Source organism: Molothrus ater, chromosome 8, assembly GCF_012460135.2.
Source record: "Molothrus ater isolate BHLD 08-10-18 breed brown headed cowbird chromosome 8, BPBGC_Mater_1.1, whole genome shotgun sequence".
Taxonomy (NCBI): Eukaryota; Metazoa; Chordata; class Aves; order Passeriformes; family Icteridae; genus Molothrus; species Molothrus ater.
The window spans coordinates 12,593,932-12,609,344 of record NC_050485.2 but is presented as its reverse complement, the minus strand read 5'-3'; the positions used below and the strand labels follow the sequence as shown (position 1 = coordinate 12,609,344).

The 15,413-nt window shown below is 42.1% G+C and overlaps 1 protein-coding gene across 9 annotated transcripts in view; it reads right to left on the bottom strand.

Annotated features, from left to right (window-relative positions):
* Positions 1 to 15,413, bottom strand: part of ZMIZ1 (zinc finger MIZ-type containing 1) — a 337,609-nt gene that overhangs the window by 81,541 nt on the left and 240,655 nt on the right. The window contains exon 1 of one of the 9 annotated variants that reach the window (XM_036385265.2): positions 9,811 to 9,936. The exons of 7 other annotated variants lie outside the window; for them this stretch is intronic. The gene's annotated coding sequence lies outside the window, so the exon portion shown is untranslated. Of the gene's footprint in view, positions 1 to 9,225; positions 9,392 to 9,810; positions 9,937 to 15,413 lie in introns of those variants that run through there. One more of the 9 variants, XM_036385266.2, reaches the window with a different exon arrangement.

Here is a 15,413-nt window from a genome sequence, read left to right as displayed (position 1 = left end):
GAGACAGCCCATCTCATGACACTCACCAGGGCTGCCTGATGACAGCTTTCATTCCTACATCTCCATTTCTTCTGCTTAGTAGTGAGTGTCCTGGGAGGTTCTTGAGATTTGTGTACCAAAAGCAAAGAAAAAAGAGAAATACAGCTGTAGGAAGGTCAGGATTTCAGAGCATTCCAACTCAGGATTTAGTATTGATGCAATTGCTCTAAAAACTGTAACAGGAGTTACTTTTTGGGGGGATGGGTATTTGTCTATTTGTCCTCCTTACCCAAGAGGCCAATTTATTCCAGCATCTATCCCAATTAAAGTCACCTCAGAAAACCTAATGTATTTTTTTAAAATTAATTTATTTATGGGGCTAACACCTGCATGCAGTTTAGCAGCAGAAACCACATTTTTTTTTACCTCGCTTGATTATGCTGTATGGGAAGAGTAAAAACATAAAAAAACCCCAGAACTGCTGTAATATAAGGGCTTTTCCTGCAAAAGAAACAGCTGCTGTGTGTTCCCCTCTATCACTCATCTGATAAGTCTCAAACAAGACAGCATTTTATTTGCTTTATTTTGGAATAGCATTTTATTAGCTTTATTCTCTTTCATCACCTTGAATCACCCTGCTGGTGGTAAGAAACTGAGTCTGCATGGCACTACTTCAGAAGCCAAAGTTGTATCATTCTTCAAAAACAAAACAGTGTTTAAAATGTCAGTAACTTATAGAAATGGCTCACATACAACCACTTCACAAATAAAAGAAACTACTATGAAATGAGGCTCAGGGATCAGGCTCAGAGAAGGTGGCCTGCCAGACTTGGCTACAGGCTGCATGCAACATGGTCAAACTGCCTCTCTATGGTGCATTTCAATTTCTGTTGGATATGATACATGTAGTATCTCTCTGCTAATTAACTTTTGGTGTTAATGATCACAGGGACACCATTAAAATGCTAAAAAATTACTTTCAGCATTTCACAGGTAACTGAAAACTAACTAGCAAAAGGTAAACCACCTCACAATCTCATACTCTCCTCTGTTCAGATTAAAGCACAAAGGTGGTAACTAAGAGTAACTGCAGTGTTACTGTCCTTCCTGCACTCACTCTGCAGAGCACATTCATTTCCAGAGGTGTTGGTTCAGCACCTTCTGTGAGCACTTGGTTGAGTCCAGCCTCCCTCAAAGCAAGCCTGACATTCCCTCCTGCCTTGTGCCAGCCCTCAGTGCACATTGGCTGACTAAGGCACATATAATGAAGCATCCTTGTGCCCTTACTCAAAGGAACAAGTTCCCACAGAAATATCTCCAGACTTCAATCTACAAGTGCAAGAGAGTGGAAAAAAAAAAAAAGGCAAAAAACCAAAAAGGTATCTGGGACAGAACTGCAGAAACTCCTCATAAAGATGCCAAGGAAATGAATTTTTTTCCTCCCCTTGCTCTCCCCCAGTTTTAGAAATATTAAGAGGAAGTAAAAACAAAACAAGCAAGTAAAGCCACTTCAACCAGGTCAAATGTGTGTTGAAGCAAAGGTAAGAAACCACTTAAAGCTCTCACAGGATTGTAAGCCCCTATGACAGCTCTGATAATTTTAAAGGCTTAATTCCATTACAGTATCTGGCAGCCTGCAAGGGCACATTTTACTAACCATAGGCCACCAGGTCATAATAGATGCTGACAGAAAACATCAAAGTTTAAGTAGGCTGTAAGATCATAAAACATTTCATGCTGCACAGTGCCAGCAATGTAACTATGGAGCTGTTTGAGAGGAGAAAACAATGGCAGAGTCTTGTCCCCACCTGCAGTCCCAGGGAAGCCCAGCAGAATCAGCTGGCCAGGATGACCAGCCCAGACCATGCTCCTGTGACATGAAAGTGTTTTTGGCTGTGTCAAAGCCCAAATTTCCTATCTTACTTAAAACTCAGAGTGCAAGATCAGATTATTTAAGCTGAAGAAAACATATCCATACAATAGATTTCACTAGTCCTCTTCATCTGGCAAATGCAGTGAGCAGCTGCAGCTGGAGCAGCAGGGCTGGAGGCATCCTGGCAGCCCAGGTCAGGCAACCTGCAATTGCCTCTGTGCAACACTGGAGCACTCTGACTTGGAAAAGCAGCACTCAGATTCTTGCTGTGATGAAGATCTAAGCCAGCAGTTTAAACAATTTAGCAAGAAACAGTAATTTTGCCTTCAATATCCCACAAAACTTACTCAAGCACTGCAACGTAACCACTGCAGGTGGCAACGCTTGCTTCAACTCCCCCTGAGAGTATTTATGCAACTTACACATGCAGTTAAAGCTCCAATATGTAATTTGAATTGCTCACTCTTGAGGGGTGGCTAGATACAGCAACAATGGCCATAATAATCACAGACTTAATCTTATTTCAGCCACTAAATATGAAACCTAATATTTGACATTCCAAACCAGCGGAAAGAAAGGTAATGCATAGATCATTGCCTGTGTGCATGGAAGAGGCTTGGAAACTGCTCTCTCCTGCATACTGGCTTTCTACAAGGCACTATGAGAATATACACAAATAGATCTTCTGCTTTTTCTCTCTCTATGCAAAAGAGCTCCCCTGAATGACATCTATCTGGATAATAAATTGCCAATACCACAAACAATTACATTAGAAGCAGTTCAAAATGTAAGGGGGTGGGAGCTAACTACTGACCAAACCTGACATACAAATAGCCTGCTAATTTGTCAGCAAGCCAAAATAATGGAATGGGCTGGCTACAGGTGCAGGTAAACGCCTCAGAAATAGACATCAATAAATCATTTAGCTCTCTATAACATTTTAGATTACAGTCATTTAACAAGAAGGACATTTTTGCCTTTGCAACATGATTCATGAGTGCTTCAAGTGCACTTGAAGCCATTTAAAGTCACTACTTAAGATGGGATTTTAAAACTTCCATTTTTTGATCTCCTATAACCTACACTTAACTTAGCAAATATTATAAACTGTATCCTCTGTTCTGCTTATCACAAAATACAAAATCCAAGATTATGGGGTATTGCACACTAATGATCAACTCTCCAAAGCCCCAAACGCTCTCTGTGAGAGAATTCATATCCCTGCTATTTTTTTGTAGATGTAGAGACAAAGAGGAAGTTTGCTGCATGTCAGGCAAGTCAGATAGCCAACATCCTAGTTTTACTAGATGTGTCTACAAAGACAGAAACATGATAAAAAGAGTGGGTCATCACACATTACAGATGTGTTCCTTGCAAGTAAAAATCACTTGGTCCTCATAATTTTCCATCTCAAGTACTTCTTGAAAAAGCCAGTCTGCAAATAACTGTTCTGTCTGCTCAAAGACCATCTGTGGGGCTGTGTTTCTATCAAAATGATACAAGGTGTCACAAACAGTAACAGTCAGACACTTAACTGCATGTTCTAAAGAAGGTCAGTCTTGTACTAAAGCCAGAAACACAAAACACACAAGGACTATCTACGCTTCCATTTTGCAAAAATCTTAAGAGCATATTTACAAGTTGTAAAGTCATTAAGTAAAAAAAAAAATAAAATCTTCCATTACTAAAGGACAAAGACCATATATAAACTGACATGAACATTTGTTTCTAACCTGAGTCTAGTGCAACTTTGCTCTAATCAAGTGTATGTCTTGACAGACACAAATTACTTCAAGGACCTTCCAGGTAAATCAGCCCATTAAGGAACTACAGTACTTCCACCCCAAGGAATAGTTAGAAAACATATATAACCATTTGGAAAGTGGACTGAAACAGGACAATTTAATAATACTCATCTATGTGCAAGACAACTGGTTTCTAAGTTTCTTCCAGACTAACCTCTCAATTGCCCTGTTGCTGGAAAAACAGTAGGAATGCAAAGGTGTATAGGAACATGAAGAACTGCTGGTTATCTCCAAAAATATGGTATTTTATTACACCTAGCACAGAAGGAGTTTTTACACACTTATAACTTCACACGACAGCCAGGCACATTGCCAAACACACATTACAAACCTGAGCTAACAGCCAAATCAAGACAGAACCCCTGTTCAGCACCATAGTTCACTAAGGTGCTCCCAAACTTCCTGAAAAACACAAGCAGCATGACACAATTCTGCAGAGTATCTGTCTGAGCAGGAAATCTGGAGTTAAAACCACTGACAGCAGCAAAATGAGAAGGCTGAGATGTACCCGTAGCAGACCCTGCTAACAGAACCAGAGAGACCTACAAGCTGCTCAAGGCAGTCAAATAACAGCCTGTGATCAATAGGAGCAAATACTGCTGGCAGATCAAGTAGGATCAAGACTACATAAGCCACTGCAATCTGTATGAATAAGTAAATCATGACAGGCTCCTCTGAAAGCCATGCTGTTAGGCTGATGCTTGAAAACCTTAACTTTCTAAAACAGTTGGATAGTGTCAGTAGATAAGACAGTAAAAGTACTGTTAACACCCTTCTTTCAAGTCTGGCCTGCTATACGGATAAGTAAGTGGCACTAAGTGGCACAACACCCCCTTCCCAGTATTTTTTTCTTTTCCTACTACATATTAATGCAGAAATAAGGTTGTTAGTAAATGTTAAATATTTTAAATCACAAAAGCAACAGCAGGTCAGTAAAACTGGTTATCATAGCTAACTGAGAACTGAAGTGAGTCCTGTGACAAACTCCTGTTACTTCTCCCTGTTACCTTCTAAGGCTAACCACAAAAAGATAGTCAAGAATAAGTAAAGGAGTGCTTTTTGTGAGAATCCCAGTTCTTCCCATCTGTCCTAGTTCTCCTTCTACTGAAGTTTTACTCACTTTATTTGTAACTAAGTTAGGTCAGAATGATTTTGAAAATCCAGTACAGATAGTTTTAGTGATAAGATTGTGAAAGAATGAACCTCTCTAGGTACTGTAACACCATATCCAAACAGCATTCTAACACGCTTGCATTCACCAACAATTGTGGGATTTTGTCTGCTTCCAGGATCTCAACAGAGAGTCCAGCTTGCCTACCCCCTGAAACTTAATTTAATAGATGCAAGGGACACTGAGGAGGTATAAAAACCCCAAACTACTAACAACAAAATTCAGTTTGAGGATTAGAAGTTTATAAACAAACATTGAGGGTTACTCATCAAAATGTTGAGAGCTGTACTTTAGTTACAATAAAAAACAAGAATCGGGAGCTTAGCTGGCTGTCAGAACATTTTACTGGTACTAATAAAGACAATTGAGAACAAAATTAACTTTTTTTTTTAATGAAATAGTTAAAACTGTCATTGGTTGCACTGGATTACTGTCAATAGAACGATCCCAAACAACCTAAGACTCAGGATTAGTAACACACAAACATTCCAGAGAATATTTAAGAATGATCTAGGTCAAGAACTAAAGAAATGTATAGTATTTATTAGAGGTAGGCTGAGTGGCAGCCTTCTACACTACTGAAGTAATTACCGTCCTGATGTCACTCATTTTTCTTTACAACTATACTTTGTCTTGATTTTAAGGAGAAAATTCTTCAAGTAAATTCTTTAATTAAAAATAGAAATAAAAAAACTGTCTGTGATCTTTCTGGGTTTCTCTTGTTTCCTTCCCGGATTGTCAGTGAAAGCCAGACTGGCTGGCTGCTTTCTCCCTGATGATGAATGGATACACACTCTTCCCCATGCCTTGAAAGCTATTACTGCTTTGCTTTACTGCACATTGGTCTACCTCTCACAATTAGTGAAACAGTCATTTCATTTGAAGGCTAGCTCAACATTTTACATGCTGGTTTAAAAGGTTTTGCTCAGTAACTTGAAATTGTTTTTAGTTACTTCCAAAACAACTGTTTTATATACCAAAACATTGACCACACACAGCTTTGACATTGTTTTGCTTCAGCATTTTAGAAGGTATACCCCGTGGAATTTTGGTTCCTATCCTGCTGTTAGAAGAGCCAACTGATATTAACTTAATATATTCTTTTCAGTGTGTTAACTTTTAGTTATTGTTAATTAATTTACTTTTTGTTTTGCTTACTTCAAAGAAACAGCCAGTAACACCATACTACAGTGAAACAGATGTCATGTCTACTGGTTTATTTCACAGAACTTTCTGGTTTCCTCTGGAAAGGCAGTACAAGGAAAACAAACTCTAAGAAATTTAGGGGACACACAGTGGGGTCATCTGTTACATGATTTTTTTTTTTTAAGCCCTCTGGATATGTCTCTGCTGTGTCTTGCAGGCTACCAGAAGTAGTGAACCATCTGTTCAGCCTGCACAGCTCTCCACATGCCCAGCAAGGCTTCTGAGTCTTCAATTAGATCACCCAGCTCTGCTTGCACTGAACAACAATGCAGCAATAGCTGAGCAGCGCTGGGAGGAAGCAACTTTTCCCCACCTCTTTTTTTTTTCCTTGAGCAAAAACCTTGCTGTCCAGCTGATTACAAGCAGTTTCATGGCAGTCTGCTAGGAGCAGCTTCTTCTGCTGTTCCACCCTAGAGAAAACAGAAGTTCCCCTAGGCAGATCTGCCTCAGAGGAAGGTATTTCCTGTGGCACTCCGTTCTCCAACTGAGAGGAACCAAACCAGAGTGCCTTCACGGAGATCTCTGAACCATAATTTTAACAATGTATCACAAGATGAAGTGTTGGGGTTATTTATTGTCTGCTTGTTAGCTCCTTCCCTGGTTAGCTCTTTTGATACTTTTAAATATAACCTACAGTGTATTCTTTTGTTAGGAGAAAAAAAAGTTACGGTTGTGCCATCCCACAGAGCGACAGTTTCCTGATGGCTTCACTCTAATGATTTTTGGTCACTGTTGATCAGCAATATCCCTTTTGCTGATGTAATAGTCATGAGAAAGCAGCCTTGCATAGTGACAGTTCCAGTGACAACTGAGGATAACGTGGGAACTTCTGTGTCCTCAGCTTACCTCGTGACATGGAAAAACACTATTCTCTTGTCTTAGTTACACATCTTGTAATTGCAGGGGCTTGGGGCATTGGATTCAGAGACTCTCTTGAACTAATTGCTGTACTAACTCTTATGGCAACAGCAAGCCTGTTTTGCCAGACTATTCTCTCTAAACTATCTCACTGTAATTAATACAGCACCTGTTACTACAACAACAAATTGTTTATTCACAGAGCCTAAGTGCCCTCTATTTTTCTCTCATTGTTGGTTTGCATGCTCTGCTTCTTTGCTTTGTAACCAAAAGCTGTCCACTACACATGGACAAGCTCTCTTGGGTGTTCCTGGAGCATTCATCCAGCATAAGGGTCCCAGGACTAAATGCTACTTTCAGTACAAGGAATACTAAGAAAGTGCATGTGTTTGACTGAAATATGAACACAGCAACACGTCAGCCAGGATCACAGAGACATTGACCACGCACAGCTTTGACATTTGTACCCATTCTACTATGATCTACGCAAGATTAAAGGCTTATGACTACATTTCAAATCTCACTTATGATCAGTATTTTCAATTGCTAACATGAAACTGTACCTCACTCATTCAGATAACTTCTTTACTAGTGAAATTTCACTGCACTTGCAGACGTATTTCCCCAGGGATTTTCTGATGGCTCCTCCAGAATGGGGTAAGGGTGGTGTTAACAATGTTAAGTAGTTTTTTAAATCAAACTTTGACCATCAATTTGATACCAAGCCTTTGGTAACACTCTTCTGTTCACTTAAACTGGAGCATTACTGGCTGAGTTCTACTGAAATAAATTTACATAAACCCAAACTTTTTTCCCCATGTTCTATTGCACTTTAGCTGCCATCTCAGTTTAAATGCTAAGCAAAAAGAGGAACAAAATTCTGCTAAGCAGATTGGTGACAGCATGGAGAGACATGCTTCTGCTCAACTCAGAGGCACTTCCACTTTAATGCATGATTAGATGCTGATAATTACTTTATTACCAATATATCTGTAATAAACTTCTAACTTGAACAAAAACTACAGGAAATATTAGGCAACGTAGAGCAATTTTAGCTGGATCTTAGTTTTATGTACTTCCATTTCCAAGTAGTGTCACGCTAATTGCTTTTCCTAGGTCACCCCAGCCTAATGACCCGGTTAGCTTAACCTAAGACATGACTTCTTGAAAGAAACTGTCTCCACAGTAACTTTTAATTCTAAAATCTACATATTTGCAGAGTGAACACTGTCTTTTACAGTATTATGAGCCAAGGTAAGTTGTCATAAATGTGGGTTCAATTTGACCAGTTCACCCCATGAGATGTCTACAGAGAGCATTTATTTCATCAAAAGATGACAGATAGTAAGGGATTTTTAACTGGATCTTATAATGGGTTCACCTGAACTCAGGACAAACAGTTTGTATGACTCAAGTCACAACTTGTTTTGACAGTGGCTTTAGTGGCTCCAGAATCACTGATGCTACTTTATGCAAAGTCTATTTTACCTTACACAGCGATTTTACTGATTCAAAGAGCTGTTATCTACAATAGCAACCTCTCTTCCCCCAACAGACCGTGCTGTCAACATCTGAATTGCAAACACTGAAGCTGTATAGATCCTTTGCATTTTGTTTTTGGCACACATTGATATATGCTATTTTATTGAGTTTTTAAATACTATTTGCATTAAGCCGACTAACTAAACTATACAATAAAACTAATGTCCCAAATTCCAGTCTGGCGCCACTAGTTTGAAACTTTATGATAACTCCTTAAATAATATGCTAATTAAGTAACCTTTTCAGTTTTTTACACAGGAAACGAATAAACAAGACACTTGTTACTACTCAGCATAAGGGGCAAAAAACTTGTCAACTGGAATACCCGAGACTGTCATTGATACTAATACTACTTTGAGATCTTCTATGAAAGCACCACAGATGTGAGTTGTGCGTGGCAAGGTCTTTATAAAGACGGTAAAAATGAAATGGTGGCAGCAGTATTGTCACTGCTGTTTGCAGAACAGCTTGTCACGTTCTGACAGTGCCAGACAAGCTAAAGTTGCAGGAAAGGCCACTGCTAACCGGTGCTGCCTTTTGGTGGTGTGAGTGCAGATGCGGGCAGCAGGGCGCGGGCCGAGCCGCAGGGTGCGGGGCAGGGCAGGGCAGAGCCCGCTGCCATCGCTGCCAGCCCCGCGCCGCCGCTCCCACAATGCACCCGCTCCCGCACACACACACACACAGACAGACACACAGACACACACGGGCACAGGCTCTCCCGGGGCGAACGCGCTCCAGCACACGGCCCCGCTCCCGCACGCACGGCCGCCGCCCCCCCGGAACCAACTTACCCCCGAGTTACATCCCATTCACCAGCCCGGCTTCCTCTGCCGCCCCTCCTCTGCGCGCCTGCCTCTGCTGCTGCAGAGAGGCCACATATGTCTGCAAACACTTCTAGGCAGAAAGCAGCCAGTGCAGAACAAAGACAGCCGGGGTTGCCTTCATCTCAGCACAAGGCAGCCAGTAGCTATTTTCAAGCTTGTTCGCTCTCCCCCTCTGAGGGCACCCTGCTCTGTTTCTCCCTCTCTCTCTCCTCTTTGCCTGTCCAGCTACTGCACAACACGCATCAATTATTCATTGCTTGTCTCCCGGTTTCCAGGCAAAACCAATCACAGATGGAGTCTTGCTAATGGGCTCATGCCGTACTTGCCAACAGGCTATTTGTGCTCAAGCTACAACCCTCTAGAGACAATAAAGAGAATCAGGTTAAGCTTTAAAACTTCACACGTACGCGAACAGACCTAAAACGGCGATAGACATGTAAGCATCCCTATGACATTGCTTAGGAGTACGTCTTCGGCATACAGCATGGCAGAAGGCTGCTGTAAATCTTCCGAAAGGGCTTTAAGAAAATCAAACACTCAGAAAAATCTCACCTCAGCTGCATGTTACTGATACTGATGGTTCTCTTTTCTGTCTCTAGTGATCCATGTCTCGCTTTCCCATTACACAGAGAGGTATGTCCTTCTCTCATTCTCGTGCACACACGCGCACACGCACGCACACACACACAGCCACAGCCACTTTGCCAGAAGGAAGAGAGAGAAAGAGAGGAGGAAAAAAAAAAAACCACCCAGGCAGCTCACATTTCAAACTTGCAAGGAGGGGTGGTGCTTAAAACGCTAGGACAAAGCCTCTGTCTCTGGCACCCAGTCAAAACACTAAAATAAATCCCCTCGATCAATTAATTGGAAGCAACACTTGTTCGAGCCCGCGTAACAAACCATTAAGGGCACCGGGGCCGAAAAGTCTTGAGATTTGGGAAATCTCGTACCCTCGCTTCCCCCCTACCCTGTTTGCTGAATGCTGTTGACTAAATCCATCAAACTAGTCATGCTAATTAGCGTCCAGGGCAGCCTCGGCGGCGGAGCAGCGCCTGGGGCGGGCGGCCCCCGCGGCCGGAGTTTCCTTCCGGACCGGCCGCCGCCCCGCGCCGGGCAGGAGGTACCGGCGGGCCGGGCCGGGCCCGGGAGGTCGCTGGAGCGGCGGCGCCGGCTGCGGGCCCCAGAGCGCCCCAGCGCTCCCGCCCGGCGGAGCGACAGGCGCCGTCCCTCCGCCGCCAGGGGAAACTGAGGCAGGCGGGGGGCTGGGGCTGCCACTGGAGCCGCTGACACCTTTGGGACCGCCCGGCCCGGACAGGTGCCTTGGGCTGTGTTTGCGAGTTCAGGTCTTCACCTTGGCAGGCCGCACACTGCTCCCAAGACAACACCCGTTCCCACGGCACTGCCAGCTCGGGGCTGCCCTTGGAAGAGTTTTAAACACGTCCAGCTGTGCCCGCGGTGGTCAGCGTTTCAACTGACAGTGCCGAAGGGGAAAAACAAAAGGTAACAAACAATCAACCCCCAGGACGCTAATGTGACAATTCTTTGCTGCCTCTCAAAGGGAAAACTGGCAGTTTAAGTTGTGGCCAGCCGAGCACCAGCCTTTTCCTGCCACCCTCCGCGGTGCAGAGCCACTTCCTTCCCCGCACAACCTGCACAAAGTCACCTCCACCTCTTAAAGGCGCACCCGGCCCCCTCGCAGTGAAGCAGCCGGCAGGTTCCAGCGAGAAACAAACAAAATACAAACAATAGAAACAGGAGGACTTGAAAAAAATACTGTCACTCCAGCAAAATTCCTTTCAGTGAAAAAATGGCCCCAGCTTCCCTTGCCATGCTTACAGTCACTTAACTGTGCTTCCCAAACACCTTAGCAGAGAGTTGGCAACATGACAGATCGGAGCAGCAAACTATCACAGATATCAAAGAGCAGCTCTTCTCTGAAAAATGATTCCACAAAAAAGCATTGTCAGATTTCATGTTCTTTCTTTTTCCCCCAGGGAATCCATTGCAAACAGCTAAGAGTAATGTGTGCTCTCACTTAACTTCCACTCCTGATGCAGGATCTCAAGGTCAGCCTGTCAGACAGGGTTATTGCTTTCTCTCCACGGCCATCAGACCAAGCAGAACTGCAAACCAAACCCTCCACACTTTCTGCAATCTCAGAGCTGCTCAAGTGTGGCTGCAGGAACACTTCACAACAACACAGCTGCTACAGGTGGTGCAGGACTCAGTGCTGGGCCAGTGTCCCGAGTCTGTACAGCCTGGGCAAGCCTTCAGCTGGGTCCTCATAGATGCAGGTGGACCCACGGGGCTGCTGGAACAAACTCTTACACAAAATATAGTTTCCACTGCAGTTGGTCAAATCTCAGATTCAGTCACATGGAAGAAAAGTACAGAACCTTATGCAATTTTTTCATTGTCTTTCAGAGTAGACAGATTGTTAAGGAGGTGTAAATTATACAGCTAGACTGGCAGAATAGGTACAGAAAGCACAAGTTTTAGGGGACTGTCAGGGAGTTGAGACTTGGTGGATGTGAATGAAATTGATAATTGCTCTAAAGCTACATGAATTCTTGATCGAATGAACATTTCCATACTTGTTTCAGGTTTTACTGCATTTACAGAGTTTTCACACAATTCCTAAGCCACGGTGTTTTGTTGTGTTTTGAAAAAACACATAAAACAGCAACAAGAACATATCAGGTGGTTGCGAGGTCCCAGATACTGAGACTGGCTCCTTCCCCATAGAAGCCACAATTAAGTTAATTTCTGAGGTGAAAAGCAATTTTATTTTTTCTGTAGAGAAAACACATTCCCCAGTATCCTATGTTTTCTTCTCTACCTACCATCATAAGTAGTATCTCTCTGCAATTAAATTGCTCTTTCTAGTGCAACAGTGTAAGTTTCTCTTTTAAAGCTGCCTGTCTTTCAGAGGAAGTGGTTTAGAGTAGACAAATCACTTATCTAAAAATTATGTACTTACTTCTCCTTTGACAAATCTTTAGCAGGTTTCTAATCCCACCCTGCCACTTGAAATATCACTTTCTGTGATGACATTTGAGTCATAGTTGTCAGAAGCATCAGGCTCTGTAGTCAAATGGATTAAATCACACTTCATAGCATGCAGTATTTTGAAGGAGGAGTGGTTTATCATTTGTAGAAATTAATCATAACAGTTTTTTCTCTAGGGCAAATTCCCAATCATTTTTAAAGATTACTATGTTTAAGCCCCTCTGACAGCAGTATGTCAAATTACATCACAAGGAAGGTTATCTCAGGCAATGATAACTATTAACACAACTCACTGAAGACACATACTACTGGGAGAAGCAGGTCTGTACTGGGAAGCACCTTTTTATATGCAGGGGTGGGAGAGCAGGCTCTTGGCTGTGCTTTGGCTCTGTTGAGGCCCCAGGGATCTCAGTGTCTGGGGGTCCCTGCCGCTGGCTGTTGTCCCAGCTCAGCCCCACAGGGGAGGGGAGACAGGGATTTGAGTTCTACAGGGGGAAAGAGGAGACCCTTACTTGGACCACCTCTAGCTGATTAAGGGGAAGAGTTAGAAGATTTTCAGAGAAGTCCTGTTTATCTCAAAGTAGGAGGCAACATTTGTCTGTTCAGCATGCGCTGTCAATGCACAACAGTATCACCAACAAACTTCCCAAATATCAATCCTGTCAGTCACTGTGTGGCACAGAAGCAAACCATGTTCTTATGGTACTGCTCTTTGCTCTCCATGCAAAGACACTTCTCTGAAGAGTGTATTTTTAACAAGTCAGAAGCCTGTCCTTAAGTTGCAGACATGCCCCTGGAACACCAATTTTTTATGGTGAACAAGGTAATGATGTGAACACATTCATATGTTCAGGTGCCTTTGATTGCTCAACACAAACAGCATGATGCTTATCTTCAACTGCTTCAAGTGAGGTAGCCTTTGGGCATAATTCTCACTTCTCTCCTGCCTTGCCCCTCTTCAGTAATATTGCAAAAACTTAATCAAATAGATCAACACCTGTAATAAAAATGCAGACCACCAACAGCAAAAGAAGGAGAGGCTGCGAGGGGTGGTGAGAAAATCACCCATTTGGATACTTCAGTATCAAGAAGACTACAGAAGAGACAGCATCATGTTCTACTGTAACAGCATTGTGAGAGGTATGCTGAGAGAAGAGCAGGGAAAGAAAGCATAAATGGGTAAAGAAAATCTCTTCAAGTAGCTGTAATAGCAGTTATTGCCCACTGAGTCATAATATAATCCTTTAGCAATGCAAATTTTCTATGACCAAAGATTTAAAGGTTTATCTCAGGGGCCAATCTTTATTCATCTGAGTTTTGCTGCAGTGCTGAACACAGCAGGGTAGTTCCTTACAATATTTATCTAGAGCAGGTTATTTGCCCAAGAAGTAGTTCCCTGGATATGTATATATTTTACTATTGATTTAAGGGATTCAAAAAACTCTTTAGAAGGCTTACAATTACATAGTTGAAATACACAGAATACATGGATCAGTGGCCTTGTCGATTTTTCCTGATGTTTCACAGTAGGTTGAATCAGCTGAATCTGTTATAAATCTAAGGGCTGCATCCGAGTAAAAAAACAACCATGTACTTGAAAAACCAAAAATTAAAATCCTTTGACTCTGCATCAAGTGTCTTTCATGCATAACCCATTTTTACATAATCAAATAAACTCCTTCCAAAAAGAGGTGTGGAAGGAAAACCCAGTATTTAAAAGCACAGTAAGAAAAGACCATTTCACATGATTGAGTCCTATCCTGTTTAAGTAAGATTACTACACTGCAAAGAATTCTATGACTAAGGTACATACCCCTTTGGCCACCTTCTGCATTAGGATTTATAAAACAAAGGTAGGGAAGTTACAAAAGGTAGTAACACAGCATCTGCTTTTTTTCCTTGCTGCCCATGACCACTGTTTACTTGGAGCCCTTGGTAACTAAAAGTTTTAGTTAACATTTAGTTAACTCTGATCTGAACCTGGAAACACCAAATGCTATTTGGATGCACACAGCAATTGGACCAAAACACTCAAAATCTTCTGAAAGCCCTTATGCCCTATTAACTTTCAAGACCCTGGACATGCTCACATTCTTGTTACCCCATTACAAAACAATACTCCTTCAAGCCTCTGCAAAGTCTCAGGATAGACTTTTAGGCACTCCAATGAACACCTCTGTCAATTGCCAAAATATTTGGAAAGGGAGATCTACCTTAAGTCTATCTATCTACTAATGTTGCTATTTTCTAATCTCTATTTCCTTCACTCTTTCTTTTAATGTCTTTATCATGTGCAGAAAACAAGATGCTCTATAAAATTACAATGCAGAAAACCCCTCAGAAATTCACAGGGAAGCCATTCATTATGTTTGTACCTTTGGTTCTCTTCCCAGCTATACTGGTATGGAAAACTGCAAAGGGAAGGTAACCAAAGCACGCAGAAATCAAGAACAAAGTACATGAAGGAAAAATCACATCTGTAATGCAGTGTGGCAGTCAGAAAAGAGGCTTTACAGACCTAAGGTGTCATTGTAGTGATGGCATCAACTCAGAGTTGTCCCCAGCTCTATTTCACACACAGCAGAGCCACTGCAGCTGCCCCCTCACAACCCAACTTGTTCATCAGGCAATTTTAAAGACAGATACAACACACCCCCACCTGTCATGCTCTGCCCTTATTTTAATGTGCCTATTTTGCTACAAATGCCAATGTATGTTTTAAGATCTGCTTTTCATGACATGGGAGCTTTATTGTTTTTCTAACTTTTGGATGCTTCTAGTGGAATTCCTTGGTAAACTGGAGCATGGCACAAATGGCTTTCAGTGCCTCTTGATACCTGGGCTGGAGCTCATGACATCTCTAGCAAATCAGAAGGAAATCAAAATTAACTGAAGCCCTTTCCATTCAACATGCATTTTTTCAGCATGATCAAGTGGATTTCTAAAACATCCTGATTTTTCACTAGGTTTTGATAAAATATTTCCATATCACATCTTGCAAACTGCTTGACTGTCCTCATGTAGTTTAGACATTTTTAGCCTTACACCACTTTGGGGGAATATCTGATGAACCATTCTTCAGATTTCAAACAAGTCTTTCAGCATTCATATGTTCTGTAAAGTACTAAAAACTTTGTTATAATAAA